General features: G+C 23.9%; 1 protein-coding gene across 1 annotated transcript in view; it reads left to right on the forward strand.

The window, feature by feature from the left end:
* The window catches only part of LOC129606595 (protein vein), a 180,458-nt gene that overhangs the window by 90,961 nt on the left and 77,041 nt on the right, over window positions 1–12,456 (forward strand). The gene's annotated exons all lie outside the window — the stretch shown is intronic.

A 12,456-nucleotide genomic window follows, 5' to 3' on the forward strand; every position in this document is an offset into this window, starting at 1 on the left:
ATTATCGCTATTGTTATTCTTATTCTTGTTCTTTCTTCCCATATTTTATTTTTTCATATGGAATTTTATAACTTACCCGATACACACAAGAACGGACATAAAAAATACATACATATATCCTAATTTATATATACAAAAAACCAGAGAGTTGTGATTAATTTGAATGAGAGCCTAAATCATCAAAATGTAAAAACACACACACTCAACTGCAAAACAAAAATATTCCAAAAGGAACAAAGAAGTAAAAAAAAAAAGGAAAATAATTTTTTTTTTTCAAAAAAAGAACAACAAAAAAAACATAACATAAAAAGAAAGAATGAAACGTGCTACCACTCTTCTCTAGAAATTAGACACATCTGTTGTCCGTACATATTAAGCGCTCGAACATAGTTTAAGACACGATCATTTTTATTTGTTAATAAACAATGAAAATAAAATAAATATACTTTATATATATATATGTAAGGATATATTTTAAGAAAATCATATAATAAAAATAATAAAATTGTAAAATAATTTTTAGTATGGGGAAATACGTAAACCGTATGCGGATTCATGCGTTTTATATTTTACTTACATACTTACCACATACATACATACATACATAAATGTATATATAGAGAGTGATCACCGACATTCAATTATAATGTAGCATTAATAACTTTGGCAAATTATTATATTTTTATTACTTTTATATATATAAACAAACACACACATATGTTAACATTACTTTTAAATTTCATCCTTTTCGTCCTTTTTCAATTCCTGTATACACGAACATGTTTTATAAATGAGCTTGTTATACCTTTTACTTATTACTTTTATTGTAATTCAAAAGTTAAAAATGAAAAAGTTAGATTTGTGAAGAATAAAATATCCTTGATATGAGATTCATTTTTTTTTTTTGGTTTTTGATGGCATATCGACTAATGAATGTAGGTATAAACAATATGGAAAAGAGTAAGAAAAAAAAAAGGCTACTACAATATTTTAAAAGGACATTTTGTGCCATAATCGGGATAAACACATTAATTTTTATTAAAGGAGATTACGTTTTTGGTTTTTTCTTATTTTTGTTATTAATTTTGTTGCATTATTGAATTTTTTCTTTAATTGAAAATTTTTCATTCATTCCTTTTAATATGGTCATACACTTTTTTTTAATTTATAGATGATTTTTTTTAATGAATGTTAAGGCTTGGTATTTGCGATAGCGATTTGCGAAGTATAAAATTTTTTATTTTAAATCGACTTATAGGCATCAAATTAGAAATTTAAATGAAATTTAAATGTATTAAATTAAAGTGTTAAACAAATTGATCAAGGAGCTTATAATATGATGCTTTATATGTTATGTTATAAGCGATTTTAACTGGAATACCGGGAATTATTGATATAAATAGTCGAATTGAACATTTTAAGTACTTACCAAAGAAAATAATCTAGAAATGCATAATCAAATAATCTTATGCATGTTATGCCTAAAACGTGTAAACTCTTAAAAATAATAATTTGATTCTCTTAATAATTTTTCTATCAACTTTTATTACTATTAAATTAATAAATAACCTTTTGAATTCCACACAACACCGATGATTCGTAAAATTTTTCATGTTTTCTATTAATGTTTCATTATATTACTAATACTGACGACATATTATAAAGTTCAAGTTTACTTTTTAGACAAAAAGGCTATCATTATTTACTTTTAAAATAATTTAATCAATTAATTGCAAATATTTAAAGAATTACCAAGCATTCATAAATTCCTTTGATAAACCCTTCAATCACGCTATATTTTTTGAACTGTCATACAGTATGACACATTTCCATTTGTCAAACAGCGACGCGCCCCCATCTTAAGTAACTTTGTCATAACATGAACAGGAAATGAAAAATTGCTGTAATGATAAAGTTGTACTAAGAAAAATTATAAATCATTTAAAAATATTCATGCTTTCATGAATAATATACGGTTTTTCAATCAAATTCTGGCAGATATTGAATCTAATAAATGATTTTGAGCACAATCACAGTGATTTTAGTTATTATGAAATTTTTGATCAAATGTTCTTTCTTAGTCATTTGGCAATTTAACATCCAAAAACAGATGATACCTTAATTCGTATATTCGTATTAATAACATTTTATAGCAGAACGCTGTCACTGTCAAAAATTCGTCGATTATATGAAAACCGAATTTGACATTAATTTATAAATTTGCCTTAAATTAATTTCAACCTTTTTATGCTCTTGTAAGTGTTTTGTCTCTTTTGTTCTCTGTATTTCTTGACGATATTTAAAAATATTGTGATTTTTTTCTTTACATAGAATATCTGGTCACCCTTACATTTAGTGTGTTCATATGTCAACATTATTTACCTATACATTTATATAAAAATAAATGATCAATATGTGCTAAATGTTAACTATTTTTAAAATCACATAATATATAGAGATTTATTTTTAAAATTTAATTATAACTGGCTTATTATCAACAATTTTAACTATTTTAAAAATAAATTGTTGTGATAAAAAAAAAGATTTCAGATTTAAATATAAACTTTTAAGAGTGAATCATTTAGCAAATTACCGAAAGTTTAATAACAAAATCAGATAAAGAAAAAACTGTTTGTGTGCACGTATATATACAATGTGTACGTAAAATTAAACTTTTACCCTAAATTTTCTACGTCAACAAACTGTTAACATGTCAACATTAAAACAAAACACGACATTTTTTTGTGTTTTTCTGTTTTCTTCTTTTTTTTAAACATTGTTCGATACGATAATTATCGTAATAACGTTAAAAAATGATAAATTTACAACTGTCATAAGATTGTTAACATAGCTATATAAATGTCAATGTCAGTATGCGCTAGTGCAAAAATTATAATTTTGTACAAATATTATGTACGTGTGTTTATATGTACATATACAGATACTGTTATACAAATTACGTTTCATGTACGAGTATATGAGTACGTGTATAAATAAAAGCGAAAAATAAAGTAAAATGATAGTAACTTTTAATAGAAAAATAAATAATTAAAATGATGATAACAATTTTTATACACCTACAAACCACTTATCAGTTAAAATGTATTAAAATAGTATGTAAAATAGTATTAGAATTGAACTTGAAAAATGTTGAGAAATTTGAAGATATTATGAGAAGATTTGCATATTTCTTAATAAGATAGAATGTCCACTTATATTTTGGCTTGTTTCAACAGCTGATATTTTGTGACTTAATCTGATGTAATTATCATTTTCTTTTCTTAAATATTTCACTAAAAAATTTAAAAAATTCTTAAGTTTAATGTTTTCTTACAGTTATATTCATAAAATATGCATACGTCAAACTGTTCAATGACAATCGCGATTACTGTCTTTAAAGATATTTCAATTAAACATACATAATTTTATACAAATGAGCTTACGTCGTATTATGCTTATGATATCACTGTGTTCAATGTTGCCGTTTTATTGTTTTCAAATTTGAATTTCTATATTATTGATTATATTAACAAATCGACAGCTAGAAAAGTATAAAATATGTTGCGAAATCTGGTGGTTAGTTAGAACGCTTATCACAATCCGTGCTCTGATTTTGTAGTCATTTGATCTTCTTTATCTGTATGACGTCTTGGCCAGTCCCAGTTATAATCACGATCGAATGCACAAACCTACATCGTTCCTTTGATTTAAAAAAACAAATTTAAACTTTAAAATTTAAAACAACAAATTTAATGAGAAAACACTGTTATATTAAATTTAGCTATACGACTATGGACTGTAGTCTAGACATAAATTCACATAATTCACATACACAATACATTATGTACTTACATATCAATTATAATTAATATTGACATTTTTCAAAAAATTTTTGCGAACAAAAGTGTTATACACGTGTTTAAATATGTATTATTCAAGTACACTGAAATATTGAAGGTAACACTAATTTTTTATTTATAGAGGAAAAAACAAAAATTAGTTTATTTTTTTTACATTGAAAAAATATTAAAAATTCCCACGACTTTTGAAATATTTTTATTTTCTTTTCCATTCGACTCTTATAATAATTTTAACTTGACACTTTTAAGCCGATTACTATTGGAATCTAATTTGTAGCAATTGTACATAAGTAAATTAAGTGAATTTCATGTTTTTTTTTCTACCATTTAGCTTGATTAGATTATAATTGTGAAAATTACGACATTTTTTTTCATTATTTCAATGGTCACCTAAAATAATATTTTCAGGGTAACAAAAATTAATTGTTTGAATTTATTTAAAGATGTTTAAACATAAAATTTGTATAACAGAATTTTGTTGAACTTTTGTTTCAGGGCTCAACTAAAAAGGATGACTGGAATTATTTTTGCAATTTTGTTAATTAATTAATATTTAAATTTATTGCCTGACAAAAATATTTAAAACTTGCAAAATTAACTTATAAATCCAAGCTTGTATAACAGTTATACTAACTAAGCATATTGCTGAAATCATATATCAACAGAAATATCACTTACACGGTCTAGAAAGAAAAGCTATAATAACTTGAAGTCATTTTAAATTACAATTCGAATTTCATAAATATATAATATAACAAAAATATATGACTACATATTTCAATTCTTATAACAATTATGTTCATTTGTGTTTGTATTACTTTTACATATGTATATAATAACAGTCATATTCATAGTTATAACAAATAAATTATTGACATTAAATTGGGTATTTTCACCCTCTTTAGGAAATCATAATCACATTAATCTTATTTTTTAATATATCAAAAAAATTTCTTTATTTCATCAAAATTCAAAGAAAATATCAATGAGAACATGCCATATTTATTTGTAGTAGTATGTATGTATGTATATAATTTTCAATAGATGAAAACGGGAAAATAATGAACGCTTTTATTTAAAAATTGTTGTCAAAAAAAATTTTCTAATCTTTCTTTAATTAATTTATAATTAATTGCAATCGAATTTTTTGAGGATTAGAATATAGATAAGATTGGAATTGATTGAAATTGTAAATTTTGAATTTTTCCCCAAAAGACAACAATGGTCCTCCGGATTTTTTTTTTTGAAGATGAGATTGGTCCCGTTCTGATCAAGATCTCGAGGAGAACTTCAAAAATCCGTGAATATCTATGGTCATATGCAATTTATATTTGAAAATTTTCTAAATTAAAACTATAACAACATTTTTGTCAAACTCAATATTCCGACCGCTTTAGAATCTGATGTACAATTGAGGGTTAAAAATTTTTAAATATTTAAAAGGCATCCGTATATTGTAAACGCAATATTATAATTAATTAATATGTTGGTATATTCAAATTAATAAGCTCAAAGGAGAATAGAGCTATAGACCATTTTAAATTTTTTTTATAAAAATTTATAATTTGCTTAATTAAGCCAAAGGCCCATTCACTCATTCATCAATATACAATTGAATATAAAAAATAATGAAAGTTGTTAATTATTTTCTTTAAAAAAAAATGAACTATGTATTCGAAATATTCAATACTTACGAAGATACACCAAATTTCCCGCAAATATGTAGCCGGTTAAAATATCTAGTTTAATGTACGAGTATTGTTGTACTCGCACGTTATTACGAAAATTACTACTATAAAAGTACATATATAAACTGTTCAGATATTTATGTATCGTAAAAATTGTTATTTTTTTTTGGAAAGAATACTTATTATTATTTTTGGTTGTTTGTTTTTGAAATTTTTCCTCTTTTTAATATTATTATTTTTTTTTCAATTTTGGTTTACACATTTTTTTTATAGTTGTTTCGTTTTGTTTAAGAAACACACAAGTAGAAACAAAAAAAAAATAGAAAAATTCAATAGAAAAAGTAAAAAAACAATCGATTTCTTTCATTACAATTAGACATTGAACACGTTTATTTTAAAATTTTCTTCTATATTTCTTAAATTACTTTATTTTCTATTACTAAGTTAGATTTTTTCTAAGTATAAAAGAAAAGAAAAAAAATATTATATAAGTAAAGTAAATATGCGAAAAAATCGAAAAAAAATATAAAATTTCTTTCAATACAGTTACATACATAATGAGTACTTAAATACTTTCTGCCAATTTTTGAAAGATTGTGAATTGATATTCTCATTTCTTTTTTCTTATAATTATAAATTTCTATTTATTATATAAGTATGTATGTATACAGTACAAATTAATGTTTAAGTATGAAACTGTGAATACAAAGCTTATTGGAACATACATTTTTATTTGAAAAATGAGTTAACTGTTAATAATACAAAGGATAGAGCAAAATAAATAGCGACATTTTGTTGTTTTATGACAGATGAATATTTACAATTTCGATGACAAAATGGCATTTACGTCAGCATAAGAACTATGTGATCTATTTAACAGAAGGCAGAAACAAGTGATTTTGAATTGTCGAATTATTTGTTAATTTATCAACGAATTGTCAAATTATTTTCTTTGCGACGTGGAATGGCACAAGTTCTCGTTATTGAAAAAAATTTCGGCTAGTGCACAATATAAATTGCAATTATTACAATTTTGAATAAAGTTAATCTGTAATATTGCCGAAAAAATTAAAGAATTTCACTGAACACTATGTAAATGACATGTAATACGTAATTGACAAAAATTAATTTGTACAAAAGCAAAATGACCTATCAAATTATTTTCTTTATCTGTAAAATTAGTGACATATTTTACCGATTCAATCATTCACATACCACTGCACTTGCCTTTAGAAATGATAGTATTCTAGTAATCATACTATAAATACTCAACCATATTGCCGCTTCAACAATAATATTATAGCTTGTAAATTAATGCAAATTCAGATAAAAATCTAATAGAAAATCAAGATTACGAATGTTGCAATAAAAAAATATAATGTTGTTATATTTTATGTATAAACATGTCTGCAACGTCTATGAGCATATTAGTTCAAAAAATGTGAATTCCCACGTTTCGAGGCTTCTAAATGCTTCAAATTTTTTAAAATATTTTCAAAATCGATTTTTTTAAGTTAATAAATTTTTATCGCACGAACGCTACATTGTATATGGACTAAACTAGGTGCCCATCAAATACATTGTCTAATTCGATATTACAAAACAAAGACATATTAATATTAATTTAAATAAATAAATATACTTAAGAATTAAAAAATTTAATTGACTTATTCATTGATTCAACCTAATTTCTTTGCAAAGAAACAACAACAAAAAAACCAAAGAAGTAAACCAAATGAACGAAATCTATCACATTAGGCACATTTTTTTTCTCTTTTTATAATGCAAAAATTTGCCGACCGCCTGCCTGTATATCTCTCATTCATTCATCTCAAATGATCACATATACCCATAAAATATAAATATACAATTTTTATAAAAATTCTTATAATTTATTTATTTTTTTTTATATTCTTTTGCAATTTTTCACAAATCGAAGGTGTTTAAATCATTTGCATCTTGATATGAGAGTGTGTGTATATACATGCACTTATGATAAATTAATTACCATATTGATATGTTCTGAATAATTAAATTACAATACAATTATTGATTATTCGACGTTACTGAACAGTAAAAAAAAAAAATTAAATGCATTTTATTGTGTCAATGATCTTTTATTTTTCTATTGAATTCTAAATATTTGATTTAAAACAGAGCATATTACAGTACTGTAACAGTCGCAGCTACTTCAATTAAATCAATGCAAATATACAAACATATTATTTAAATAATTATAAGATGTTTAATGCTTCAATATCAATTGATCTTCTATATTTAAATCGATATACACAAGTGGGGCGAGGAAAAAGGATTTCAAATACAAAACAAAAAAATTAAAATTAAAATTGATTATCCAACCTTGAGAAAAAATGGAAAAACAAAAGCTACACATACAGAACTGACAGACAGATGAAAAAATTAACTTTAGGCGAAAAATAAAATTTTTCATTTTTCATTTATCTTTTTTCTTGTTTAACGTTTATTATGGCTTTTCCAATACAAGTACACAAAATTCATTTGTAAAATTTTTGCACAAATAAAGTATTTTTTGTTCAAGGTTTCTTGCAATACGCTCAATTCAAATCAAAATACACAAAATAGTTGAAGATATTCTAGAATTACGAGTATATACACACATTATATAATAAACTTTAATAAAAGAATTAAATTCAATATATTTGTATATAAGATCATGTTTACATATACATAGCTATAAAAGTAACATAAATAATTTTTGTATTTATAAATTTTTTTTTTTGATTTTTAAAAAGAAAAACCGTGTATAATTTTTAAAATCTTAGAAGAGTAAATCATCGTTAATTATTTATACAATCTTTAATTATTTAATTCGCATTTCACATAGATACTTTGTAATTTGTATACATATACATATACATTACTTATAATTAATTTATTATAATAAAGTGTTATAAAATTTATATGAAAATTTTGTGCTAAATTTGACAGAATTTTAGCTGATTATGCTAAATTTGGCAGAATTTAAGCAATTTTAGCTAAGATAAAGTATGACAATTGTAAATGCTTGTTATTGCTTTGGTGTTGTTTTTTGAAGCATACAAGAAATATCGAATTCTTTTGAGCACTTTGTCTTTGAAATCTCAAAGCTCTTCGAGAATTTTAAATTTAACTTTTTCATATACTTTTCTCTATAAATGTTACCAGGTTGGTTCCGACAATATCTCTAAAGTGGTCTCAATATCAAACTTGGCACAGATATGCATTTTTAATTATCACTACTCATAATAAGCAAAATCGTCTCATTTGAATAAATATTTGCTATACGTTAAAGATGATCCAGATTCCCAATAAATTACTTAATGTGACTTCGAAAATATTGTCGTGGCAACACATCAGATATTAGATAATAACATATTTAGTGAAATGTTCATAAATCGGGTCGTGATTTATGAACATTTGTACCTCCTGTTTCGGAACCTCTTGATACCTCATCATGAAAAGGTGTTTTAATTCTAGAATTTCTGGGTATTTATTTTTTTTGGCAGAAAACGAAATTTTTGACGTATTAATTTTTTGTATTACTTTTAAAATACGATCAATTGAAATTGGATCGATTAAGATCGAAATCGAATTAAATTGAACATATGGTGAAAAAAAAAGAATTGAATTGAAAGAATAATTTGATTTTAATTTTAAAATTATCAATTTTAAATACACAAATGCTTACATATATGTGATTATTTTCTTTTTCTGAAATAAAAATAACGATAAAATACGCTTTTAATTGAAGAAAAAAGAAATTTTAATTAATTTGTAATTTTATTACTTATTTTTATTATTAAAAGAGATTAAAATGAATCGACAATATAAAAAGGAAAGCAAAAATTGTGTTTTTGGAATAGCAAACGTGTACAATAATTATTGAACCCCTAATTGATTTTCTGTGAACTTAATATTACGCACTTTAAAGAACTTAAAACAACAGTTGGATTATCTAAATGACCCATATATGAGCATATATATATTTATATGTGTACATGTATGTAGTAGCGCTTGTTCTTTTTTATTAAAATCTTCATGATAAATCATTTAAACAATTTAATTGGGTCATTAGTCATAAATAAGAATTGTTAATTTTTTTTTCCCAAAAATAAGGACACAATTTTAATGACTTTAAATTTAAAAAAGAATCGCGACCTAAACACTTTGCAATTTTGTGTACCAATTAATTTTCCTTAAAAATTTTAAATTTTTACAAAACATTAATATTGTTTTAAATATAAAAAATGGCCACTTGCTAGATTTTCAAAAAGAAACTACAAATCTAATACGAAACCCGTAATGTTTTCTAATTGGAAATCCAATCAGTTTGATACAATTAGAATAATACATTGGAAAAGTAAGGCTAACTATTAGATGTTTAAGGATTCTGGGATAAACATACTTTTGAAAATAAGTTATGAAAATACCTCGGATTACTTGAGACCGGAAATTTATAATTCAAGTCGTAAGTTAAATTTCATGAACTATATTCTAATTATTATAATATTTGTACACTAAGGTTATATACAAAAATTTTCTTAAAATAATTTCCAAAAAAAAAAGGTTATTTTCAATGTCAATTCAAAAATTTTGGTAATATTCATAAAATTACGTGGAAAATTCAATTTGTATAAAATTCAATTACAAGTCATTATTCTACAATTAATAATAATAAATTAAATTTATTTTTCTTTTGTTTTCATTTTTCAAGAAATTAAATTAAAATCAATCAAAATAACAAGCAAAAATTTGTGACCAATGATTATGTTTAAATAAAATTTTGTGGTTATTTAATAATTACGAGCATTATGAATAAATACAATGTGCATATTATTTCGAAAATAAATGAACAAAAATTCAATTAAATGGCATTTTATTTATAACAATAAAGTAATAAATTATTTTTTATATCACGTTTAAAATGTCATTTATTATTTTTCATTATTTTGTTGGGTTTCTGTTTTTTTTTCTTAAACAATTGCAAAAATTTGAAGAAATTCGTAGACAATTTATATATGTATAACAGTTTTTGAATTTATTTAAAAATATTTTGGCAAATAAATTGTATTTAGTTTTAATTTTTGTATTAAGGTGAGAATATCTAACGTAAATAGACAAAAATACTCTCCTTTATTTACCAAAAATAATATGATTTATTAATCAACAGGCTATTGCCCATTTTAAAGGGTCTATTCGCTGGTATTTTAATGATAAATTTCAAAAGCAAGGCTCCAATTGTTCAATATTTACCATTTGATAAGCACCAAGTTAGGTTAAAAATCATCGAAAAATAACTCAAATTATAACGTTCTCAAATTGTCGTCAGACCTGTCTGTAATAGGGGAATTTATTACAATCTAAAACGTATCTGGGTGGTCATAACATCCTAAAACTAGTTAAACTGACAAACCATTCGTTTTTCAAACTCGTGCTTTTGTACCTATACTCTGTGAAGGAAGGTACGGATGCATTATTTTAGACCTTTAAGTTAAATAACGTGTATAGCAGAGAGCATTCAACATATTGCGAAGCATCTTTTTCTCGAAAGTTTGTATTTGCTTGATAAGCGTTTGCTTGGCACAACCCCATAGATGTATACCATGTATATATGTTGTCAATTTAGATCGATAACCTAGAAGCCAATAGTTTACTCTATATTTGTTTTCTAATTTTTACTTGACTTTCAAAGCCATCCCTAGGTATTTTGTGTGTCAAAATTTTCATGTACACATTTATTTTCATTTAGCTTTATTTTCCATTTATTTGTCAATTTACTTATATTATTACTTGCTTTCTGTAATTTTTTTGTCGATTCTCCAACATGAGGTTCTGCTGTCAACATTGCTGTATTGTCCAATGTAGCCGCAGTTATTTGTTTGCAGAAATATGTTAAAAAAAATTTAAACTGGATTTAAGCGGTAAGATCTCAGTGTATTGAAATTTAAGGTTCCTCATATCAAACAAAAATTTATTTCTTTCTCATGTTTTGCAATGCTTTTATATTATAACAGTAATTTTACCCATAACAACCGCGTTTATGTATGCCTAAACTACAAATTTACAAATTAAAGATGTTTTGCGCATATGATCAATTGCAAAAATGCGCATGCACGGATTTTTTTTATTAAAGTGATTTTAAAAAAATATTACAATCATTAGTCATTTTAATCGCTGAACATAGCGTATATATATATTCAAATTAAAAAATACCCAAACAATAATATATTCAAAAAATAACACTAAAATGTGTCATTACATAATATATGATATTAATTTTATAGAGTCAATTAAAACACCTGTTAAAATTAAGTAACACAATATTCCATGCAATTCGATACTCTTAATCTTTCATTCAAGCTGATAATAAATATCAAGTGTACGAACATATTATATAACGTACGTATGTATTATGTATATATGAACATGCAATTCCATACGTTTACATATAAGATAATTATAAACATTTAATGACTTTTGAACTTATACATAATTTTTATGCGACTTATGAGCTCTCTCTACATTTTAATAATTATTATTTTTATAAATTTATACCGCATAAACCAACCAACTATATCAAATCAATTAATAATTACATCATTTAATTTTTATGACGTTCTTTATATGCTCATACTTACTTGTATTTTATGTTAAATTTATTATATTACTTAATACATAATTATTATTTTATTTTTTGTTTATTAATATGCACAACACACGCATACTTTTGTTTTTATTTTGGTTTTTGAACAATAATAAATTTGTTGAAATGAAAATTTGAATGAGAGAACAACAATTTTTGTCTTCTCCCATAATGTCATAATTTGCTACAATGTAGTTCAAGAGTAAAGTACACTTAACAATAATAAAACGTCATAATATTTTAA

The sequence above is a fragment of the Condylostylus longicornis genome, unplaced genomic scaffold, assembly GCF_029603195.1.
Source record: "Condylostylus longicornis isolate FDR11 unplaced genomic scaffold, ASM2960319v2 ptg000019l, whole genome shotgun sequence".
Classification (NCBI taxonomy): Eukaryota; Metazoa; Arthropoda; class Insecta; order Diptera; family Dolichopodidae; genus Condylostylus; species Condylostylus longicornis.